Source organism: Phyllostomus discolor, chromosome 2 (genome assembly GCF_004126475.2).
Source record: "Phyllostomus discolor isolate MPI-MPIP mPhyDis1 chromosome 2, mPhyDis1.pri.v3, whole genome shotgun sequence".
Classification (NCBI taxonomy): Eukaryota; Metazoa; Chordata; class Mammalia; order Chiroptera; family Phyllostomidae; genus Phyllostomus; species Phyllostomus discolor.
In genome coordinates this window covers 178,340,931-178,346,930 of record NC_040904.2, presented here as the reverse complement: position 1 = coordinate 178,346,930, position 6,000 = coordinate 178,340,931, and positions in this window count along the sequence as shown.

Genomic DNA, 6,000 nt, shown 5'->3' with positions numbered 1-6,000 from the left:
AGAAAATGATCATCTCATAAATTATGTTAGCTAAGGCTTTTCCTTGAAATAAAAGGAAGTGAAATTTGCCTAACTTGAACAAAATAATAATAATAAATTACTTCTATTAGAATGATGACATATATATCAGAATCCAAGAAAGAAAAAAGGCTTTGGGAAGGAAAGAACTTAGTAGCAAACATTCATAAATTTTCTAGAATGCTGTGTAGAGTTACTGGGGCTCCAGAAACTTCGAGTCTGTGTCTTTTGGGTCAAAAATTTCAAATTCCTGGAAGGGAAATCCTGATTAGTTTAGCTAAGGTCAGATGACCATCCTTGGATGAATCAACTTCAGTCACAAAGGCAGGCTCTTAAAACCCTTCCATGGCACTGAGGTACTTCTCCTCAAGTCCACATACCATCTGGTGCCTACCTATTCTCCACATTCACTCAAACCACGCACCCTGTTACCCAAATACACTTCCCCTTGAGACCTTTATACTTGTTCTCTTGCCTATAAATTTCCCCATCACTCTTTCTCATCCTTTACAGATCAACCAAAATGTCATTTGACAGAGCTGTTTAAACCTTCATCCACATGTAAAACAGGTTTCCACTGTTAATCTCTCTCACAGAGGTCCATTCTATACCTTCATAGCACTTACCACAATTTGTAACCAGATGTTTATTTTGGAGTTGTTTAATCTCTTTCTTCTACTCTCTCTAACTATAATCGATAAGAGAGAAGAGATTTTGATTCTTTTGTCTCAGTTTCAAAACTGGAAGAGCGCCTGATACATAACAAATGGTTCATGAGTATTTGTGAATGAATGAATGAATGAATGAATGAATGATGGTTGATGGATGATCACCCGTATATTTCAGGGGCAGTTCTCAATCAGGTAAACTGATCATCACTGTATACAGTATCAAGCACCTGATCATGGTGACAACTGACTGATTGAAATTTTGAAAACAAAATTGGCAGAATTTTTACCCCAAGCTTATGTATATTAAATATTTTACTGAATCCAAGTAACTTTTTAAACTTTTTTTAGATATTTTTCTTCTGAAAGAAAAGCAAAATTTGATAATATTTATTTGGGGGAATGTAGATGGGATTTGATTTGACTTACATGTGCCAAACACTATAGTTAGGCGGCATTAGTAACATGAAACAAGTATGCAGATGAAGGAAATTACCTTAATAGGCCATGCCTCTGAGTACTTGAAATTCAGAGGACATAGTGCTTTAATTATTAAGCAAACAGCTGAAAACTTTGTTGTTGTTTTTTGCTTAGAAAGCTATTAAGACTGTGAAAGATTATGTGAGTATAAATATAATAGCAATTCTGGCCCTAATCTCATTATAGAAGACAAAAGGTGATGATTTATATTAGTATCTACTCATCTATTGGAATTCTAGGCCTGGAATATTCATGCCCAGATCAGAATATACTCATTGGAACCTGTTGCAATGCTGAACAGCACGTGTTGCTGGGGGAAGTGCCTCTTTCACCTTTCCTTGCTGTGCTTGTTTTCAAACTCCCATAGATTATCAGAGGTTATTGGGAGTCGGGTACCTGAACTCCACCTGTATCCCATGCCCAATGATGAGAATGCTTAACAGGTTTCTTATAAAGCAGAATTAGTGCTGTGGAATGAACAGCCATTGCCCAAACCATCAAACATCTGCAAGAATAAGCCTAGTGGTCTTCTTCCACCAAAACCTACGTTAAACAATCATGGATCACAGAGTAACACTACACTGCCTATGATCACAGCAAAAGGAAGAGCAAAACTTATATTAATATTATACCTCATATCTTGATCTTGGGTTGTTTCTTATTGTTGAGTTTTAAGAGTCCATTGTATATTTTGAATTAGAGTCCTTTATCAGATATATCTTTTACAAGTATTTCTCCCAGTCTGTGGTTTGTCTTCTCATTCCCTTGATGTCTTTTGCAAAGCAGAAGTTTTAGTTTTAATGAAATCCAGCTTATCAATTATTTCTTTCATGGATTGTACCTATGTTGTTGTATCTAAAAAGTAATTTCCAAATGTAAGGTCATTTAGGTTTTCTCCTGTTTATCTTCTAGAAATTTTAGAGTTATGAGTTTTACATTTATTCTATAATCCATTTGAGTTAATTTGTGTGAAAGATATAAATTCTGTGTCTAGATTCTTGTTTTCTTTTTATGTCTGGTTGTTCCAGCACTGTTAGTGAAAAGGCTGCTTTTGCTCCATTGTACTGTCATTGCTCCTTTGACAAGATCACCAGTAGACTATGTTTATGTGGGTCTATTTCTGGGCTCTCTATTCTTTTCCCCTGATGATTGTGTCTGTTCTTCACCAATACTACACTATCTTTATTACTATAGCCTCATAGTAATTCTGGAAGTTGGCTACTATCAGTCCTCCAACTCTGTTATTATCCAATATTGAGTTCTCCTATTCTGGGTCTTTTGCTTCTCCATATACTCTTTGGAATCAGTTTGCAGATATCCACAAAATATCTTGCTGGAATTTTTATTGAGTTGGGTCATGGTAGAAAAAAACTGACATCTTGACAATATTGAGTCATCTTACTCATGAACAGGGAATATCTTTCCATTTATTTAGTTCTTCTCTGATGTCGTTCATCAGAGTGTTGTTGTTACACATTTTATAGCTGCCGCACTGCCCTTCGGTAGTTGGTTCTGCTTCTCTCTGTCTGTTTTCTCTTTGCTTTGCACTTTGGAAGTTTCTGTTGTTATATCCTCCAGCTCAGACAGTTTTCCTCAGTTGCATCCCACCTGTTAATGAGCCCATCAAAGGCATTCTTTATTTCTGCTACAGTTTTCTTTTATCTCTAGTGTTTATTTTTTTATTTTTTCTTAGAATTTTCTTCTCTCTGTTTACATTATTTAGGTGTTCTTGCATGTTGCCTACTTTCTTCATTAAAGCCCTTAGTATTTTAATTATAGTTTTTAAAAATCTCTGGCCTGATAATTCCAACGTTCCTGCCATATTTGACTCTGGTTCTGATGCTTGTTTAATGCCTACAAAATGTGTTTTTAGCCTTTCACAAGTCTTATAAATTTTTTTTGTAAGGTGGACATGAATCCTGGGTAAAAGGAACTGCAGTAAATAGGCATCTAGTAATCTAATGATAAGATGTATGGAGAAAAGAAGCATTTCATAGTCCTATGATTGCCTCTAGGATTGCCTCTTAGTCTTTTGGTGAGTTTGTGCCCTGGGCTGTGGGCATCAAAGTACTGCTCAGTCGTTCCCCCTTAGGTGGAATTGGATGGCTGGAGTGGGGCTGGAGTTGGGTGGTTACCTTAGGCTCGGTAAAACTCCAACAGGTTAACCTCCTGGTAGTATAGTCTCTCCTGAATGCAAGCCTTGTTAAGAAGAACAGAACGCTCTAGCCTGTTATCAAATGGTCCTTCTTTTCTTCCTCCTGCTGGAAGCACCAGGGGATTTTTCTTGACTGTTCACTGTGAGGACCTGGTAGAGGTCCTGGAAGTAAAACACAAAAATGTGCTCCCCTCCAGCCCCATTACTGGGTTCCCTTGGGAGCCTTTTTAACTCTCAGCATTATTCTCAGAGTCTCCAGTAATTCATCAAGTACAATTCAGTTTTTCTACCTAGACACTAGTAATTTGGAGGTTTCTGTCATGGGCTCTGTTCCTGTCATTTGTGATTTTCTGTGTTGGCTGGTCTCTTTCTCCAGTTTTGGTGGCAGCAGTTTGCCCTGTGAATTGACTTCTCTGATGAATTACGAAAGAGAGTTTGCTTTTCAATATGTTCAGATTTTTACTTGTTAGGAGGGAGTGATGACTCAGCATTCTTTTTTAATTAAAATATATATTTTTAAATTTTATTGTTTATTTCACTTTATTTATTTTTTTAATTTATTTATTTTTAGAGAGGGAAGGGAGGGAGAAAGAGAGAGAAAAACATTGATGTGCGGTTGCTGGGGGCCGTGGCCTGCAACCCAGGCATGTGCCCTGACTGGGAGTTGAACCTGTAATGCTTTGGTTCGCAGCCCGCACTCAATCCACTGAGCTACACCAGCTAGGGCTTAAAATATTTTAATATAATGTAAATAAATTCATAGGTGTGATCATACAATACCTTCCTGTATATTTTATTCTTTCTTTATTGTCCTTCTTTGCCTGGCACTCGTCCTTCTAACTTCCCTATATGTATCACAGCCTCTCTTTCACCCATCAAAGTAATGCATTAATAACCGAGTATGTCTCCTCCATGTTTTTCTCTATATATCAATGTATACCAGTATTAATCCCAAGTTATTTGGCATTGGTTTAGTAGAAACAAGTTCATATTTTACATGTTTTTCAGCATGTAACTTTCTTCATAAACTAAATCTCTTGGAAATTACTGCAATTCAACTGGAATAGCTTTAATTCATTCCTTTTAATGTCTGCACAATAGTCAATGGAGAGGATGTGCCTTTAGTTAATTCAGCTGCTACCCTATTGCACTCTGAAAACAGGATTCTCAAAAGAATTCTCAATAGCACTCTCAAAGGACTCTTGATGTTTATGACACAGGTTTAAGAAACTGTTGGCTCAGAATACGCTACACTTAGACTCAGGAAATATGAGTTTAGTCTGCACCTGTTACACTTCTACAATTGTGAATAAAGAAGGTGTAGAACTTTTAAAGACCTGTATATCTCTGTAGTGAAAAGGAGCCAAGAAAAAAAGCAAACTACAAAACTCTATAGTTATCTGCTTTGTTAAAAAGGCCAGATCATGAAACAATTTTTTCGTATGCAAAAGAAACCCTTCAACAGAGTAGGAAACAACCCCCTGCTGCTGCTGCTGCTGCTGCCGCTGTCGCCACCTACCATCGCAGCAAGTGATGAGACGGGCTCCCTTCCCAGACGGACCAAGCTCACTGCACCCTACCGTCTGTGTTCTGTGTAACGCTTTCCCCTGGAAGGGGTGGTGCTGTGCCTATGGTGGGGTTCACTCCTGTCATTGTGTTATGCAATGACAGCAAAGGCCCCAAATCCGTTGATTTGGAGTTAATAAATAGCAAGATTATCCCAAATGACCCCCCCCACATAACTGAATTGAAGCCCTTACAAAAGGTTGGATTTGAAGAGGGAAAGATATTTTCTTCTGTTGGTTTTAAAGAAGCAGACAACCATGCTGCGAGAGAGCACAAGGGTGTCCAGATGCAGGACAGCCTCTTAGAGTTGGAAGCAAACCCTCCCCGAGGGCCAATAAGAAAACAAGGTCCTCAGTCCTATAGCTTCCAGGAACTAAATCTTGCCAGCAATCAATGAGGAGCTTAGAAGAGAACCCCCAGGCACAGATGAGATCAGAACCAAGACTAGCATTTTGACTGCAGCCTTGTGAGACCCTGGACAAAGAACTCACTCGGTTACACCATATCAGGATAGGACTGATAGGACTTAAGGTAATATATGAATATTGTTTTAAAACACAAAGTTTCTGGTGATGGACTCTACAGCAACAGAAAACTAATACAGTGACATTAAAAAAGACACAGGTCTAGTCTTCACCACTACCAAGTAAGATAGTGGGCCCAAAGAACTAGCTTTCCAGTTGCAGAACACTATATTTTTATGATGCTACTGTAGATCAAAATCAAACCTCTGTTTCCATGATAACTGTCAGTCAACAGACACAGTATTTATTTAAAGAAACAGTATTGGGGAAGGATAGCACTTTTTTGGAGCACTGCATTTATTCACAACCTTCCATTTTAACTGGTCATTAGAACGATCTGACATACTTTCAGTCTGACACATTTTCTGAGTGTTTTGCAATTAAATAAAATCTTCCAGGCAGATTTAGAAAGAAACATTTTTATAGGGTTAAATAAAACGGTAAGTGAGTGAGCAATAGTGAGGTAGAGAAGACTTGGAAAGGGAGGTCAGCTGTTGTAATAATCTATTTCTCAACATTGACCTTGAGCAACAGTCTTTTTGAGATAAAACATGGAGACTGCCATTCCCCCTGGTACTTTGCTGCCCCT